The following is a 19,471-nucleotide window of genomic DNA, read 5'->3' on the forward strand; positions in this document are numbered from 1 at the left end:
TTGCGTTTCTAACAAGGTCAGGGCTGTTGAAGCTGCTGGGCTGAGTCACACATTTTATTTTATTTTATTTTACTTTTAAAATTAATTAATTTATTTTAATTGGCCACATTTTGAGAACCACCATCTTACCAACACAAACCACAGACTGCTGTAAGGAGCAACGGAGACCCTACCTAAGAGGGTGTTTGGAAGCCAGAGACGGCTGTGGCATGGCGCTGAAACATCAAATCCTACCTCTTCTACTTACAAACTCTACAATTTGGGGGGAGAACTCACTTCCCCTTCTTGAGCCTTTGTTTCCTCTTCTCTAAAATGGGATGGAGAGCGTCTGTGAAATACACATGAATTATCCCACGGGTACCGCGGGGATGCTGTGAAGATGATTCCCAGTGAGTGTAGCCTGTTGAGTACAGACAGAGCCCACACATGGTAGACCTGCCGTAGACCCCGCTAACCCCTGAACCACATGGGTTTGACCTGCGCGTGTCCACTTCTACGTGGATTTTTTTTCAATGAATACAGGACCGTACTATTAATGTATTCTCTTCCTTACGATTTGCTTAATAACATTTTTTCTTTGGCTTACTTGATTGTAAGACTATAGCGTATAATACATGTAACATACAAAATATGCCTTGATCGACTGTGTGTGTTATCAGTCAGGCTTCTGATCAAAGGCAGACTGTTAGTGACTCAGTTTTGGGGGAGTCAAATTTACATGCAAATTTTGGACTGTTTGATGTGTCGGTGCCCCTGACCCCCGTGTTGTTCAAGGGTCAACTATATTTGCTGTTATTACTATCTGCTAAAATACTGTAAGAGAGAAAGGAAAATGATTTCGGCACCAAGAGAATGCAGCAAGCATTTACGGAGTGCCGTCTGCATACTGAAGGGTAGCCACTCCCTGGGACAGGAGGTTGCCAGGTTCTTTTCGTCCAACTGCAGCAGGAAAGCCAGGTGTCAGGAGCCTGAATCCCGGTGCAGGTGTGTGTAGGTAGAATGGGTCATGTGACCTTGATTCTGAGAACCATTACTCCTTTGCCTGGAACTGGAAATTCTAGGACCTGCCCCAGAGGCTCTTGGAAAAGCAGCCAGTCACCAGAATCGAGTGCCCTCCAGGCAGCCCCACATTTCCCCCTAGGGACCCATTTGAGCTTCAGAAGCCCCAGGGAAGACCTTCCTCCATCCTGAGCCTGGTTCTTCCTCCGTGTCTCAGTTTTCCAGCCTCTCAAACTCTCGGGTCTGTGTCCAGGTTCTGCGATGGTATGGCAAGATTACAAAAGGATGCCACCAAGCTAAGCATCTGTAGGCAAGTTCTGCCCCCCTTGTCGCCATTCTAATAGGAAGAACAGGGACCTAAGTGTTGTTGCGTTGTAGGTGGTCTTCTACTGACGTCTGTTGTCCTTACCACTCTGTCTTGCTTATCCCGTCGCTGTGCCTTCCTGGGACATCCTCACATAGCTCCAAGGGCTATCATCCTGGGGGTGCCCCCGGCTGCTCTCCCCTGATAAGATGCCTGCCAGCCTCCCCACGGTTTCTTCCTTCCCAGCCCAGGGTCCACCAAGCTGTGCTTTTCTAAACACATCCCCCAGCCTGTTCATTAGGGATATCTGAAAGCACTCATTAAAATTGCAGATTCTCGGGCCCTAACTCGGACTTGTCTGAATGAGATTCTCTGGTGTGGGGTCCCACTTCTGCAATTTTTAAAAAATAAGTCTATTTATTTATTAGAGAGAGAGAGAGAGAGAGCATGAAACAGGGGAGGGGCAGAGGAAGATTGCCCGCTGAGCAAGGAGCCCAACGTGGGACTTGATCGGGACTTTAGCGGATTCCTGCTGCTAAAAAGGACTCATACTCGAGAATTAAGTGAAAAACACAGAAAGGCCAGATTTCCATCTCGAGCAATTGTCTTAACTTCTCTGAGCCTCGCTCTCCTTATCTGAAAAATGGCTTCAACCAAAACACTTGCTTTGGGCATTTGTAAGGATTAGGGGAGTTGACAAGTCAAGGGCTGGGTCACGTGTTGGATGCATCGAACCACTCAAAACTCTGAAGCCATGCTTCTTGTCACTGCGTGGCACGGTTTTCCTTCTCTCCACTTCGCTTGCCAGCTTTTTCTAAGCTTTTTGCAAAATTTTACAAAACATTGCACGCGCGTTTGCATAACTTGATGCTGTAAAGGGAAGTGCGCTTGTTGACTGCCTACTTGTTTTCAAGACGCATCTCGCCGGTGTAGGAACTTTCCTTGGCCACCATGTATCGTTTGCAGGGTCTCATGATGCTAAAAGCAAACCACTTGGGAGTGGTTCCCTGACAGTGTTGCCAGTTGCCAGCTGAAGTTGAAATTGTATCTGCCTGTGGATTCCGTGAGTAACTGATCCCTCTATGCCTTTGTACAAGTTCCTTCTCTTCATCTGGCCTCAGTTTCTCTGCCTATAAGAAGGAGGCAGCAAAGGGGAAAGGCTCTCCGAGCTCCCTCCCAACTCTGACACTCACTCGTCTGCGCTGGGGCCGCAGGGCAGCTCTAGGAGTTGACTTCCCACCAGGTCAGGTCTCTCCGCTGGGCTCCTGGGAGAGCAAAGCCTGTGAAACAGTTTTCCTCTTTCCGAACTGCTGGGTGTGGCGGCCTTTTCAGCAACCCTGGGATCGGGATTAGGGGTTTGAGCAATGCCCCTAAGCCCTGCACTCTATTTAATTTCCTTGATTTATAGCGAGGATTTCTCGCACCTCCAGGGGAGAGAGGCACTGCCATGCCTGCCGGCTTCCCAGGCTGAGCCCGCAATTCCCGAGCCTGTTTACCACCGTCGCTACAACACGGTCCATCTCCAGGGCCCCTTGCGTGCCTTTTTTTGAACGAGGTGACAGAGCCAAGCCCCGGGACCTCTCCACCCACTTGGATTTGCTCACGTGGAGGTGGCCCCAGGTTCTGGTGATGCACATTTCCTTGCTGGGCAGGCGGCCCCAGGAACAGCATGTGAATTTCACCGGGCGCCCCTGGTGGGTCCTCCTCTGACCTTCCAGGTCCCATGCGTTTGCCTGATCTGGGGGGTGGGGACCAGCGTGGCCTCAACGTGGAGCCCTCAGAAGTCTTGGGCCCAGGACATCTGGAGGACGTGTCCAGGCCAGCAGTGGGGAGTGGGAGAGTCAGTTCCAGCTTGAGTTGGCAGTGCTTCTGGGTCAGAGGGAGAATTGGGAAGGAGTTCCAGGATCCAACAAGAACACGGGAGGGGGAGAGGAGGCCCCTGGAGAACTCTGTCCTCCTTTCTCATGGCTTTCCCCTTTAGCTGGAGCCAGGTTTGCTTAGACATCAGCTGGTGTCGCCAAGCTGAGACTGGGAAGCTCGCAGCCCAGGTTTATCCCTGAGAGGACGGATGGCCGGGTCTAGCTGTCCGTACAGCAGGTAGTCCCCAAAACACCCGAGGCTCAGCCGCCACTGGTCCTTCGCCCAGATTCCAGCTCTGACACCTTGGCAAGCTTTATGCATTTGTTCAAACAGCCCCATGTGTGTGTGTCTCTCTCCCTCTGTTTTTTCCTCCTCTCCCTTCTTGCCCACCTCCCTTTTCCGAGCTCTGCGCCCTCAATCTCTTCCCCCTCCCTTGCTCACCTCTCATTCTCTCCATCCTCCCCCACTCTCTTCTCATTTACATCTTCTCCCTTCTTTCTGTTCTGCCCCCTGTTCCGCCAGCAGGCCCCATCCTCTTCCTCTCCTCTGGTGTCTTCTCCACCTTCGAGAACAGTGCTTCTCAGTGTGTGGTCCCCAGACCAGCAGCAGTGGCAGCAGCATCATCACCTGGAACTCGCTGGAAATGCCGGTTCTCAGAGCACATGCGAGACTGTGGCATCAGACACTCAGGGGCATGGGGCCCAGCCTTCTGGGTTGTCATAAACCCTCCAGGGGATTTCATGCACCCTGAAGTTTGAGAATCGCAATCTTAGAGGAAAATGGTAAGTTAGCAAAAACAAACAAAAAAACAAAACCCGAGTATCTTTGAGTGCTGATCCAATAAGCCTCCTTTCTAAGTAAAACCCACCTGTACCCATTAGCTAATTAGGACGTTGGACCACCAGCCTGGATGAGATGCTTCCGGAGCAATATAAGCAATCAAGTTCAAGTTCTCTGATTACTATCAGGCTTCTAAATCCCTTCGGCCAACCCACGTCCTGTCCCTGCACTCAGCCTTGACTCCTCTCGCTCTCTGGACGCTTTCAGGGGTACAGAGAGCAGGGGACATTGGACTGTATGTCCAGCGGTCACAGTCTGGATCAGCATCTGCTAAATTCCTCTGATGTTGAGAGGGATGTTGGTAGGAAAAGGGTTGCATGGTTCTATGTGGAAGAAAAAGCAGAGAATGCAGAGGGAACCGATTTCTTTATTGCAGGGCTTTTCAGAGCCCAGGTGCATGCTGGTGGCATGTCCCGAACTCGACCACAGAAATCTGTTTTCTAGCGGACATTGCAGAAGTTGAGTACACCTGGGAATGCTGCCCAGGAGCTACTGGGAAGGCCCCCCCGCTTCATGCGTAGGTCCCTTCAGGGTCAATGTTGTCTACGGAGCACCATCTTGGCTTCTTCACTTTATGCCATATGCTTCCCAGTTCAGATGAGTCTCCTGGGGAGAAAGGTCCTGGGCTCCTGGTTGGTGTCTAAATGGGTGACAAGCAGCCTTTAGAGTTCAGACCCCAGGCACCCCACTTCCCTGTGATATTGACTGTGGTCCGATTGCAGGATAAAGGGTGAGAAAGCTCTATTGGGGCTGTTGTTCATTAAATATGCCCTGAACTCACCCCAGAAGCTTCTGATGTAGTCGTTCTGGCCTGAGTGCTGGAAATCTAGATTTTTTTAGAAGCTCCCGGGAACTTCGAATGTCCAATGAGGATTGAGAGCCACTGATTTACCTGAATTCGTTCATGGTGTTTATGTCATGGTATATTCAGAGAAATATGGGAACCAGGGCTTTGTCTACCAGCTTTGAAACAGACGTCAGGGAAGACAGACAGCCAGCTCCTTCCTATATCATCCTCGGGGCCCCCAACAGGGGATTCGTCAGGGGTGCTGACATGGAGGCGGGACCCGTGAGAGAGCTTCTCGCTTTCCTATAAACCCCAAAGATACAAAACCACGGTGTCGTGCAGCGACCGTGATGACTTTTTTTTTGAACTTTACAAGAGATAATTCGGGAAAAATAAAAATGTTTATGGCCTAGCTTTTTCATTAAAATTGAAAATAGTTTTATTGAGTCCCACAAGGAGAAACGACTGTTTTTACAGTTGAAATGACCTCTGTCAGTGCTCTTCAATCTGTTTTTAGCAGTAGAAACTTTTCTCAAGGGAAGTTTTATATCTAAACTCCAATGTCTAGCATATTAAAGGAAGGTCACTCTTGCTGAAAAGCATTGAAGATCTAAGTAAGGGGGTCGTTCTCCCACTGATATTTGAAAGCAGTAAGAGCATTCCTCGGGAACAAAGCGGGAGACGACGAACCTACCTTCTGCACCTCTCAAAAAAGCCAACGAGAAAATTGGCACTACCTTCCCCCTTCCGGAATGTTATTCTTCAAGAAGATTTGATTAGTCACAACGTGGCGGCAGTGTTCAAATTTTTCAACATGATAGCAAATCTCAGACTCCATTTATCCTAATGAATTGGAATGACTACAAGTTGCATTTAAAAATTCTCTTTCATTTTTTTTTCTTAAATTCCCTTTAACTGGCATTGTTTACACTGCTGTGGAGACTTGTTAATTCTTTTATTCTGGAATTTGGTAGAGTTCATGCCTCCCTGTTCCACTCTCGAAAGTCGACAGCAACCAAACGAAAAAAGTCTTAGGGTAGGTCTTGCAGAAATAAAGGACCAGGGTAGGATTATCTGACAAAATCAACTGACAAAAACAGGAAGCATCTATGTCCTGGCTTCATTACGACTAGTCTTTTCAGCAGTAATAACAGTCAAAATCACAAAGATTGAGATTTCTGCCGTGTTTTTCTTGCTGCCCTGGTCCTTTGAGCTTTATGGATACAGAATTGGGGAGGCAGATAGGAAGGCAATGGGATGTTTGCCTCCCCAAGGGCTGAAGAGAGAGCTTTGGGAGAGAGTCTGGAGGAGACAGGTCCCTACGTGGGTGAAGTGAGAGGACAGTCAGAAGGAGGGGACAGGGTCTACAGGAATGTCGGGCGAGCCATGAGTTGGGGCCTCAATGATGTCTTTGAAAGACTCAGAGAAAGAATAAAATTCCTTCTCATTTCATCTCATTTCATCCATCAGCCGTTGCAGGACACTTCTGGAATGCCGAGTCACTCAGAGCTGGAAATCAGAGGGTGGTAGGGTTGTGTCTATAAGCCAGTGTTCTTAGTGACGCTTCTTTAGAAATGCTCCGTGATTTGACATTGTGTGAAATCGGAAATAGGGAGGCGGCTGCATAGTTAGGTGCGGCTCGGGTTTCAGGCGTGCCTTGTCCTCGCTCCCCAAGGGCCTCATGGCTCCACGTGGGGTCCTGGGATCCTCAGCATCACCTGGGAGTTTGTTAGAAATGCAGATGCTCAGGTCCCACCTTGGACCTACTGAATCAGAAGGTCTGGGGCAGAGCGCAGCCATCCACGTTCCAACAACCTCCTGACAATCTGGTCTTTTCTAAGGTTTCGGTGGCTGACTCTTTTTCTGGACTCTGTTCTCTAGCCTTGACCTCACCCCAAATGATTTGACACCGGTGTGCCTTAGTGGTTCTAATTTCTAGTTTTGGCTTCATCCCTAAGCAGCTAGGTGGCCTTATCCCGGTCACATACCTTAGGCGTATCTTGATTTCTTAACCTGCCAACTGGGAATCCTAATAAGATTCATCTACCATCAGCAAGGATTTTGATGATTCCATGACTTAGCGCATTCAAGAGCCTGACCGGTGCCTGGCACATAGGTGCTCCCACCATGTTCCTGATCAGTTACTTGTCTCCCCGCTGGAGGGCAAGTGCTTTAGGTAGAGATAACACATCGTCTGGGGTGCTTTTCATCCAGACGCTGCCAAGCAGCAGGCGGGACACCGACTTGGCATCCCTCTGCCTCCCCTAGATCACGGCCGTGTGGGGCTCCAGTGGGGATGATGTGCTTAGTACCCATTCAATACAATAGACAAGACAGCCATTTTCTTTAACTGAACACCTCTGTGTGCCAGGCGTTAGGCCAGGCCTTGTGCAAACATTAGCTCACGTCAGGCTCATCAGCAGCCTAGGAAGAAGGGAATGTCCTTATGTAACAGTGGAGGCTAGCCACAGAGATGCTCGGAGGCGACTTCCCCGGACTCAACTGCTGGCAAATGGCAGGACCAGGTTAAGGAGCAGCTGTGGCCCAAACTCAACATCAGTCTTCCTCTAGGGATGAGATCTGCCCTCTGAAATATGCTATCTTTTCTTTTCACTTTTTTTTCTTTTAAAGATTTTATTTATTTGTCAGAGAGAGAGCAAGAGCACAAGCAGGGGGAGCTGCAGGCAGAGAGAGAAGCAGACTGTCCACTGAGCAGGGAGCCCAATGTGGGACTCGATCCCAGGACCCTGGGATCACGACCTGAGCCGAAGGCAGATGCTTCACCGACTGAGCCACCCAGGCATCCCAACCATCTTTTCTTTTACTGTAAACACCTTGAAAGCCTTTTCTAATAAAAAATGCAAAATCATATGATAATCGTCTTTCTCTGATTGACTTATTTGGCTTAGCGTAATACCCTCTAGTTCCATCCACATCATACAAAACAGAGGCGCATAGGGGAAGGTAGGAGAAAATAAAACAAGATGAAATCAGAGAGGGAGACAAACCATTAAGATTAAGAGGAAGTGGGGGGGATGGGTAACTGGGTGATGGGCATTAAGGAGGGTGTGTGATGTAATGAGCACTGGGTGTTATAGACAACTGATGAATCACTGACCCCTTTCTTGGAAACGAATAATACACTGTAGGTTAATTAATTGAATTTAAATTAAAAACGTGGTCCATATTTGCTTACAAATCCACATAATATAGAAATGTGACATTTATGGCAACTGGACATTTTCTGGTGATTCTACCCACCAAGAATACCTGTTTTGGGTAGTGCTGTATTTAGTCTGATTTTTTAGATACACATACACCCACCTTCATTTCTTTTCTAAACAATAAATAAAGTCATACTGCGCATTTCTTAATATCCTCCCATTTTAATTTAATGTATTGGGGACATCTTTCCAAGTCAATACGTATAAATATATGTCATCCTCCTCGAAGGCTCTATGGTGCCCATTTATGGATTTGCTGGAATTGATTTACCCAATTTCCTATCAATGAACATTCAGATCAATATTTTACACTTGCCGGGCAGCTCTGTCATAAACATCCCTGCATTTCAATAGGTACTGGTTTTGAAATATTTTTTAGGTCTTTCTTTAGCAGGTCTTTAGTACTACTAGGCATGGGGACTTATGTTGTTAAAGGTTTCAATACAGCTTTTTCCAAATTTCCCTGAGAGTGTCACGTGGATTTAAAACCAGACCTCAGTGTTCCTCCCGGCTCTGCCCTGTTCCTGGATCATTGCTTTATGCCAATCGCCAATAGTTCCCAGCCAAACGCCAAGACTCTTGGCAGAGTTTCTGTTTGACCCTGTGTAGCTTCATGTGTATATAGGCTGTTCTCTAATTATAATTCATGATGTTTGCATGTAACAGAGGTCCTGCCCCAGAAGTGTTAACTTCATTGGATACCAGCCGCAGGATTTTTTTTTTCTTCCCTACCTCCGCCCCCTCCCAGAAATAGAAAAAAGAACAGAAATTGCCAAGGCTACAGACAGACCTTTATTTCTACTATGTTGCTTGAACACTTGTATTAAGTCGTGTTTTCTCTGGCGAGAACTACCCGTATATGTATATTTTTTTTTCTGTCAGTTTAGTCTGTAAATGAAATGAAGTTACTGCCCTATTAAAATGGAACATTGTGCCCTTGGTTTGCTCTTAACGGGTGGGAAAACCCCATTAAGTGTTTGTGAAATATGTCTTAAATACAGGAATTTTAATCTAGCGGTCTAATAAATCCCTCTCTTCTACTCAAATGAAAGTCTTAGGTTTTCCGGCATCTGTTCAGTTATTTGTACACCAAAACCTTACACAGACCTGACCCCGAGAACTTGGAGTTGAGAACATTTCTTCCATTGGGCTTTTTTTTTTTTTTTAAGCACATCTTTCAAAGAATCAGGAACTTTGACAGGTGTATCCCATGGTCAGATACTATTTTAGAAACATGCCTGGAATTCTTGCTCTTCTAGGGGTAAAAGCCATGAAATTCCTATGACTGCCCCAGGATGTGGCAACTCGTAATATTCTAAGACCTAAGACCTCGTAAGACTCTAAGTCCGTTCTTCTGCTGCTTCATGGGCATCTAGAAAGTACACTCTCCTTTGGGAGCATTTTTCGTGGGAGCTGGAAAATTTCTTTTTAGCACAAACCACAAAGAACACCAAGTCGGACCTAAATACAGACATTCAGTTCTCCTGCATATTTGCGGGTACTATTTTTTTGGGGGGGGGGCATTGTTTCTTGGGGAAGATACACATTTATATTTGTGGACAAGGTAAGTTTTTTTTCTGTTGTTTTTGTTTTTAGCCCTGACTACTTAATGTTTATTTCCTAAAATCAAAGGCATTGGCCAATATAACCATCAATATCGGGAAACATCGGTAAATTGTTACCAGATAGGTCTCAGGTCCCGTTCAAGTTCCATACAGTGATGTGTTCGTAGCCAGAGAATCCAGTTTAGAATCACTGCTTACTTTTTTTCACGTGTCTTTCATTGTCCTTCAGTCTGGAGCAATTCTTCTGTCTTTCCCTGACTTTCCTGTGTCGCCAATCTCTTTCAGCAGAATAGGGCAAAATATACTTCAAAATAAACGACTTCAGTGGGGATCCCACCTACACTGTGACTCTCAGCACTGGGTGGAAATAGGCAGGGAGTGTGATCTGGCAACCATCTGGGATGGATATTACTCTAAAAGTTCACTTGAATGCATGGACATAATGTGATTCATTTCCTCTTGCCCAAGCGGTGGGTCTCATCGCTCAGGGATGCATTCACTCGGTCTTTTTTTTTTTTTTTTCAGTTATTCATTCAAAATATTTGAATGTGTATTAAGTGTAAGGAGAAAGAAGCCATATGTGTACTTTCCCACTGAATCTGGACCTCAGAATCCTTCTCAACACAGGATCCTAGACAGCCTTAATCCATTTCTCTCTGTTGGCACGCTTGAGGATATGAATGAGAAAGCACGTCTTAGGTGGCCAGGAATTCCCACACACCATGTGAAACAGGGCTTTGCATGCAGAAAATACTTGTTGAATTGATTCCGCTTGGCATAAAATCATCTTTCCTTTCAAGGTAGGAGAGGACAGGAGTCAAAGGGGAAAAATAAAACAGAGGAGAAAACCACATCCTATAACATTGAGTCAAATATGTGTTTGTTCCTTCTGTTGCTTTCACCGAAGAGGAGAGATGCCTGGAAAATTTGAGTTGCTATGACCGGGGATTGTCCCAGATACTATTAGCAGATAAAAAGGGAAGTGGGATGGAGTTCATTAATCGTGACTAAGAGAACCGCTCACACTTTTTTCAGCTCATGATTTTAGAGAGCATGCCCTCAAGTCAGTATCGCCTTGCCAAAAGGTCTCTTCCAGAGGCTGGGTCCTTCTCCCGAAGATTCTGTCTTTATTTAGAGTATTTTTAGAAGTTCTTTTTGGGGCCAAGGCGGGCGTGGCAAAAGAGTGTCATCTTCAGATCCTTGGCTTGCTTTTTTTTTTTTTTTTTTTTTTTTTTTTTTTTTAATGCTTTCTTTATCGGTGGCCAGATCTGCAAACTTGGAGGGCAGTTTTAACTTGGGCAAAGAGTCGAATATTACTCCGGGATAATCATTAGGCATAAAATGGGTGATTCCCTTGGTTACACTGATTTGGGGTCAAACAACTGAGACGCAAGCATGACTTCTTTTATAAAAGAAACATGAACGAATAGTATAATAATAATGATTTTGCTCCTTTGCTTTGAAATGCCCCTGTAGACATTCCCAAAGGCCATTCCCCAAGAGGAGTTCAAGGAGCGTCTGGGCTGCTGGCACCATATTTGTTCTGTGAAAATCCACTGCAGGGGTCTCGCTTGAGGAGTCGTCACGTGATGAACTAATTCGGATAATGTAAGTAAGAACCTGCTTTCACTTCATCAGTGCCCCTGAGGGTCCCCTGGGCTAGTGCCTGGACAAGAGACCCCAAAGAGTGACAGAAGAATCTTCAATTAAGTTAATTAATTGTAATAAGATAGGGGGAAGGGAAAGGAAGGAAAGGCAAAAAAAACAAAAAAAAAAGAGCCCTGGGGGTATTTGGGGGACCTGCCTTTGGCCAAGTTCCGCTGTCATTTGGCTGCTGCGAGGCTGGCCCTCTGTGCTCGGAGCCATCTGACCTGCGGATGGCCGGAAGCCGACTATGACAGAGGCCTGAGATATTGCAGATCGGGTTGGGGAAGGGTCAGAATCATTAGTCATAGATGATAGGGGGAGGAGGTGGGGAAGTGGGTGGAACGGAAACAGTCCCCGCGTTGGAGACCAGAAGGCCAACTCGGAAGACTCTAGATCCTTCTTTCTTAAAAAGGACTCTCTGCGCGTCCTTCTCCCCTTTGCCCTCTCGGGCACCCCCTCCGAACTCCCCTGCCCCACCGAGTCCGGCCCTACCGATGCCCTCTCACTTGAGTTCTCTGCTCTTACTACCCCCGTCTCTTTCTTCCAAACAAAAGAGGGCACGGTTTCCCTTCTTCCTAGCGGCAGCCCTGGCTAGACTCAGTGGGGTCGTGAGGCTCACAGGCTGGCCTTCCTCTCCCATTGTGATGGGGAGGGTCCCGGGTGGGAGGCATTCCAAGAGGCAAGGAGGGACTTTTTGAAAGTCTTTTTATTACCCATGCTGCTGCCCCAAATCTCCCTCATCACTTGGCCTACTTTGAAATTAATGAACGCACAGGGCAGAGAATGCAGGTTTATGCAATAAAACCTCTCCCTCATTCTGCCCTGCCTCTGAACCCAGGCCTCGAGTGTTTTAGTGAATTTGAGGCTGTTGACAGGGAGTGGATTGACAGCCCTTGATTCGGGAGGCCTCCCTCTTTGACTGAAGACAGGTAACCGCAGTGGTGGCCGGTAAAGCAAAAACACTCTGGCTTTCACTCTTCCTCTCCGGGAAGCACCCCACCTTGGGGGCCCGGGGCTGAGCTTCAATGCTCCCTCTCTGGGAAGCCTTCTTAGAGTCCTGGAGACCCTCGGTTCTCAAATTTCCCTGCACAAGAGGATTATCTGGGAGGTTTAAGAAACTCCCAGTGTCCAAGCCATGCTCCATTCCAATTAAGCCAGAGGCCCTAGGGGTAGAATCCAGACCATGGCCAGTTGTAAAACTCTCCAGCTAATGGAGCAGCTAAGTTTGAAAACCAGTGGGCCAGACTAGTGCCTCTCAAACTTGAACTTGCCACTGAATCCTCTGGGGGTGTTGTTAAAGGGGAGGTTCTCATTCAGATCCATTAGGGTGGGGATCTGAGCTCCAGGGGTTCCTCATTTGCTCCCAGGGAACAAGGACGCCTTGGGCCCACCCACTGCACTCTGAGAAACAGAAACGTTGTTGTGTGTTTGAGTCATCTGGAAAGGCTTGTTAAAATGCAGACTCCTGAGGGCACCTGGGTGGCTTAGTCAGTTAAGCGTCTGCCTTCGGCTCAGGGTCCTGGGATCAAGCCCCACGTCAGGCTCCCTGCTCAGGAGGGGAGCCTGCTTCTCCCTCTCCCTCTGCCCCTGCTCATGTGCTCTCTCTCTCTCTCTCTCTCTCTCAAATAAATAAATAAATAAATGAAATCTTTTAACAAAAATGCAGATTCTTGAGTTTCATCCTCAGACTTTCTGCTACAAGGGGTCTGGATTGAGGAGCTGAGAATTTGCATTTCTGACAATTTCCCAGGTGGGCCTTTCCCGGCTGGTTGGGAGACCACATTCTGAGAGCCACGGGCCTGGACTGCTTCAATAGTGCCCCCTAACCGGCCTCCCGCATTTCCTGCACTGACGTTATCATAGCAGTTACTTCTTCCACCAACCATCCTATATGAAGGGCACTCGCCCTGGCCCCGGGTCTATACTAGACATGCGGTAGGAGGCAATGCTACGTAGCTGTTTGCAGCAAGGACTTTAAATATGGAGGTTGTGTTGGGAATCCCGGCCTAGGCTTTCTAGCTTTTCAAGTAGGGCAGACCATCTTATTCTCTGAGACTCATTTTTTTCTGACCTGTAAAATGGGAATAATGTTAGTACATGCCTCCCAGGTTTGTTGTAAGGATCGAGTAAGTAAGGCTTGTGGAACTTAAAAAGAGTGTCTAGGAGAGAATAAGCACTCATTCCACTGTACCATTATCGCTATTATTGTTATTATTAGTACAAGATGCTTCTTTCAAACATTGTAGCTGCCTGTGTATGTATTTATCTTCCCAAACTTGGAGCTCCGCGGTCCCATCTGTATACTCACCACTTAGCAAATAATCCAGCACAGAGAGGGGCTCCCCAAAAAGGTCTCTGCCTCCGAGTCAGGTTCTCAGGGACCCCACGCACGGACACTCCTCTGTGGTCTCATCTCCACGTTCTCTCTGACAAAGAGATTGAACTGATTCTTGGGTTCCATCTAGCCAAACTATCGTCACTGGGTTTTCCCTCTTGCTACACTTGCACATTTGTCTTGTCTCTCTCTAAGTTGTTCTCATACGAGTCCCTCTATCTATCATATGGTTCTTTCTTTTCTTTTCTGATCTACATTCCATCCAGCATAGGTCTCTCCCTTCTTCTGCCTCAGACTTGGGGTGCTGCTGTCCTCCCGCATTCCAGCACATGGCCTTAGGATGGTTTCATGAACTACGATAGAGCTCTTCTATTAAGCTTTTGTGTTTTTCTTATCTTATAACTAAATTATAAGAAACCCACACTTTACAGAACAATTTGAAATGGCTTATGAGGCCCCATGCAGTGTCTTACACTTGGCGGAAGTTAGGGTTTTATTCACGTGGATCTGAATGACAAGGACAACAGGTTACTGGTTGATGAATCACGTCTGCATGAATTAGACTGTCGTCATCCACGGCAATTTATTTAGGTTGACAGGAAAGTCAAAAAGGGTTTGTTTTGTTTTGTTTTTTAAATCAAGCTCGCTTGCAAGATTGCTTACCCATTAAGTTGTAAATTATCCTATGTATCTTTCATGGGTGGGGTTCAACAATGTTATTTTTAAAAGGACTTACTGAGCATCTACTTTGCTCCAGGTAATGAGCCAGGCAGTGGGGATACATATGGTGACTGAGAGCAAGGTGACCCCCGTTGGCCTCTGGTCTGGAGCTGTAACTCTAACATCTTAGTCAGGATGGGTTATGTTATGCTGCAGTAACACCCAAGCCACAGAACCACGGTTCCATAACACAAAAAAGGTTTATTTCTCACTCATGCAAGTCCTGTATCAGGTCAGACAACTTTCCAGGCCAGCTGCTTTCCATGAAGTGACTCATTGATCCAGGTTCCGTCCATCTGATGAACATAGGATGGAACTCGTCAAAAGGCCCCACGTCCTTAAAGGGGATTAGAAAGTACCATCCTCCCATGTGTTCAGGGAAAAAGAGAGACAGGGTGTATGAGCACTAGAAGTCTATCACATCTGCTCTGGCATTTAATTTCCCGATGCCTCTTAAAGCTTGCTTTTCTTCGAAACAAAGCTTAAGGTCTAGTGGTGGAGCCATACATTTTCTTTAATCAAAAAAGAAGAGGAAGAAGGAGAAGGAGATATGGTATACATATATAGTGGAATATTACCAAGCTATCAAAAAGAATGAAATCTTGCCATTTGCAACAATGTGGATGGACCTAGAGGGTATTATGCTAAGTAAAATAAGTCAGTCAGAGAAAGACAAATACTATATGATTTCACTCATATGTGGAATGTAAGAAATGAAACAGATGAATATAGGGGAATGGCAAGAAAAATAAAATGAAAATAGAGAGGCAAACCATAAAAGATGCTGAACTCCAGGAAACAAACAGGGTTGCTGGAGGGGAGGAGGTGGGGGGATGGGGTCACTGGGTGATGGACATTAGGGAGGGCATGGGATGCAATGAGCACGGGGTGTTGTATGCAACTGATGAATCGCTAGATTCTACCCCTGAAACTTAATAATATAGTATATGTTAACTTAATTGAATTTAAATAAAGAATTTTTTTAAAAAAGAAAAAAAGGGAATGCTGTATAAATGCATTGTGATAAGTGCCATGAAGGAAAATGTTATGATACATCAAAGCATATAGCAGAGGACGTCAATTTAGAATAGGGCAGGATTTTTTTTAATCTATTTTGTTCAGTAATGTCTCTCAAGTACCTAGAAAGTACTCAAAACATTTGTGAATAAATGTAAAAGTGAGTGCTCAAAGTGCTTGTTAAATAAATAACTGAATCGATGGTGAGTTCCTGAAAATCTCACCTTTTGTTTTTAAAAAAAAAAGAGGATGTTGATCTATCCGACAGCCGTTCCCCAGGCTCCCAGTTTCTTCCTAGCTGACGGTATCAGTCAGGGTTCCCACAGAGGGAAGAGAATCAGTAGACTAGATTCTACGTATATGTGACATGTTATATAATCTTCATAAATGTCATGTAATATGTGTAATATACAGTCGGCCTTTAAACTACAGGGGATTGAACCACACGGGCCCACTTACACACAGATTTTTTTGATAAATTCAGCACAGGACTGTAAATATATTTTCTCTTCCTTATGATGTTCTTAGTAACATTTTCTTTTCTTCAGCTTACTTTGTTGTAAGAATACAGTATATAATACATATAAAAAATGTGAGCTAATCTACTGTTTATTTTATACATATTGCTTCTGGTCAACAGTAGGCTATTAGCAGTTGAGTTTTTGGGGGGAGGCCAAAAGTTATAGGTGGATTTTCAGCTGCATGGGGGTTGGTGTTCCTAAGACCCACATTGTTAAAGGGTCTGCTGTATATGTAATAAAACACATATTACACATGCACATTTATATGACTCTGTATATATTGTGTATATTAAATAGATTCATTAGGTAGTTTTATTAGAGAGAGAGATAGGGAGACGGAGAGGGAGGGTGCTTAAGGAGTCGGCTCATGAGATTATAGGGACTGGCAGAACTAAATCTCTAGGGAAGACCAGCCTATTCTCAGGCAGGAGCCAATGATGCCGTCTAGAGGCATCATCCTTTCTTCCTCAGGAAAATCTCAAGAACAACCTTCTTGTTTAGAAGGCCTTTCAACTGATTAGATGAGGCCCACCCAGCTTATCAAGGATCATCCTTCTTATTAGCCCCATCTACAAAATACCTTCACGGCACACCTAGATTAGTGTTTATTAGCCAAGTTGACATGAAAAACTCATCATCATGCCAACAGAATTTTGATTTTGTTCACCCACCTTCCAGTAGCATGACCATCAGGAACTGAGTCATGCAAATTGGTTCCAACATGGGCACGTGGAGAGAAGTTCAGAGTGCAGTTTCCAGGCAACTGTGCCTTGCTCCTAAGGGGGGACACATGCCTCTACCCACTGGCCTCTTCATGGGCTGGGAGTCATCTTGGGGCCATGAGGAAGCCCAACCAAGACAAACTTGCTGAGAAATGTTGGCAGAGATAAATAGCACCTGGGCATTCGATAATGCCCTTGAACTTCTGAGTCTACGAGCCCTGGGGATTCCCTTTCCCAGTTCCCCTTGTGAGCTAATCAATATCCTTCTGGGTGGCTCTTCTTTGTAGGAGAGGGAACCCTCACTAGTACGAGGACCCACACCACAAGTGGCTGACTGTCTAATAAGAGGTGGTCACGACTGGATGGATTCTGCCATCTACAATAGAGATTAGGTAAGTACACGTGCGTGTGCACGAAATCAGCTGTGTCATGCTTTGGTTTCACAAGGAAGGGCTTACTAACAAGGGGCTGCTCCTGTGCTTGAACTCAGTTTCCTATCAGTGTTCTGACTCATAGTTCATGGAAGAAGCAGCCCCCAATGAGTAATCTTGCCCAATCTTTATATGCCAACCATGTAAAGTAAGTCAACACAGGAGCTATGTTCTAGGCCTGACTCTATCGTCTGTTGGTAAACAGTCTTCACCTTGAAAGACCTCAGTTTATGGCTCCATTCAGTGACCTGACCCATTTGGACTGTATCAGTGATTTCCAAACCCTTCTTAGGTTGAACCTCTTTTTCTTACAAAATCTTCCCTCTAAGCCCGACCCAACACAACAAATAGAATCCGAGTTGCTCCAATGCACTGAAACACTGGCTCCACGTGGAGCCTTGGTTCTCCACAGGTTCCTCTTTGAAAACCCAAGGCTTCACCCAACAATATTATTTTAAATCTATCAGGCTTTGGTTATTTTCTTCAAAAGGATCTATTGAACGCACATTGTATACCAAGCACTATCCTAGATGCTAGTAACAGAGCAAGAAACAAACATAAACACATTTTGGTGGAGGGCGCAGAACGTGAACAGATGGATAATGTCAGCAGATGGTAAACGTGAAGAAGGAAAAGGAAAACAAAGGAGTGGAAAGGGCTGAAATGGGCATGACGTTTCCTACTTATAAAGGATAATAGGAGAGACCTCCATCTCCTTGATATGGGACACTTACCAAAGAAAGCCAAGGCGCCACCCATGAGGCTATGTGGGAAGAGAGCTCTAGACTGCTCTTGAAGGAGAGATAGGGTCTTGTCTCAACTAATCTGGGGCTCAGACATGTCTGGGAGTGTCCGATAATGTGACAGGGCACAAGCCCACAGGAGTGATTTTGCATTGCTTGATGGGCATGGGAGAGAGGGAACTTTGATGAGGAAGCAGGGCACATCAGGGAAAAGTTGAAAGACTATCAAAGATGGCAGAGAGTCTGTTTCTCAGAAAAGCTCCTTGGACTCCATTTCTGCATCCTTGGAGCAGAGGGGACAGAGGCAAAGCTGCCGCAACTGATATCACCAAGGGTTTGGGATCTGAGAGGCACACTGTGGTTTGGGTCCTAGTGACAAGACATGGCCCTATGTAGGCCTAGGTGAAGGGTATTCTCCGTATTGTTTCTGGAACTCAACATGGACCTGGCTTGGGGGAGGTAGCAAGGAACAAAGGACCCCTGTTGACATTAGCCAAGTATCAGCTTTGGAAGCGCCGGAAAGCTATTCTTGGTATTAGCATCACTGTTGTCTCAGGAGTGAAGCACCAATGGTGTATTCATTGATCTGGGTTAAGTTATGCTGCAGGGAGAAATGCCCCCCATCCCAGGCCTTTACAACCACAAAGATTTATTTCTTGCTCACATTATATGTCCGTTGTGTGTTGGCTGCATGTCTTCCTTATTTGGGGACTAAAGGTTGTGAAATACATGAAATCCTGGGCCTTCATGGACTAATGGTAGAGGGGGAGAAAAAGAACATTGTGAAATCAGTCAAAGGCCCTTCGAGGATCTTAGAGCTATGCTAATTCTTTCTATATACCATTGGCCAAAGCCAGTCACAATCCTGAGGCTGACACCATCAGGACAGGAAGGTATAATTCTCCCCGAGAGTGGGATCTGAAATGAAGGACAGCCAATAATATGAGTAATAATTCAGTGCCCATATTAATAAGGAAGCTTAGCTCTGGAAGCCCTCGAGAAGACTGTTTGTAAATAGATGCAGGACATTCCCAGAGGCTCCCAGGAGTAATAAGACCAGTTCACTGAAGATCTGACGTTATGCAAACAGTGACTCCAGCTACTGAAATTAGGCAGATCTCTTCGAATAGGACCCAAACTCTACCCCGCTTTGCAACATCTTGGGGAAACTGAGGACACAGAACATTCTGCAGTGATCTTTCAGGGAACGCTACCCTTGGATGTAGCAAACTGGGAAGACTTCACTGCTGAGAACCGATAAACTTTCAACCCGACTCTGAAATCCTGGCATGAGAGTGTCTTGGCCAAGAGTCAGTCACCTAACGAGAATGCTCTGGTAACCAGAATGTTATTATTCGGCTATTTAGATGATTCAACGCTACTGAGTAGCTGTTCTGGTTACTATTGTTCTAGAATCAACAGCCCCCAATCTGAGTGGGGCCATTTTGTCATTGGGGAAGGTTAGGGATTCAGACAGGGCAACATGGGAATTAGGTGTCTCTGTTCTAGGATGCCCGGGCCTAATGGGCTGGCATGTAGCTGATACTCAGTAATTATTAACTGAAGGAATGAACACAGAAATGAAGATTAAGGACCTTGACAAATATTGTGGTGCTAGGACTCGGACTCAGTTCTAAGTAAGTTTAGAATGTCTGTCCTTCTGAAGAATTCCTTTCTGCGGGCACCTGAATTCATTCATATATGGTTGAGAAGAGTCCAGGAGACAAAATGGTGGAGTTGTTTTCCAGCACCTCCA

The 19,471-nt window shown here is 45.9% G+C and overlaps 1 long non-coding RNA gene across 1 annotated transcript; it reads left to right on the forward strand.

Moving 5' to 3' along the window:
• Positions 1-2,094: 2,094 nt before the first annotated feature.
• LOC103661213 lies at positions 2,095-7,479 on the forward strand. The gene is made up of 3 exons (XR_568014.1): positions 2,095-2,366; positions 3,689-3,945; positions 7,440-7,479. It is a non-coding gene; the product is annotated as an uncharacterized LOC103661213 (long non-coding RNA).
• Positions 7,480-19,471: the final 11,992 nt, after the last annotated feature.

This window comes from Ursus maritimus, unplaced genomic scaffold, assembly GCF_017311325.1.
Source record: "Ursus maritimus isolate PB19 unplaced genomic scaffold, ASM1731132v1 scaffold_33, whole genome shotgun sequence".
Taxonomy (NCBI): Eukaryota; Metazoa; Chordata; class Mammalia; order Carnivora; family Ursidae; genus Ursus; species Ursus maritimus.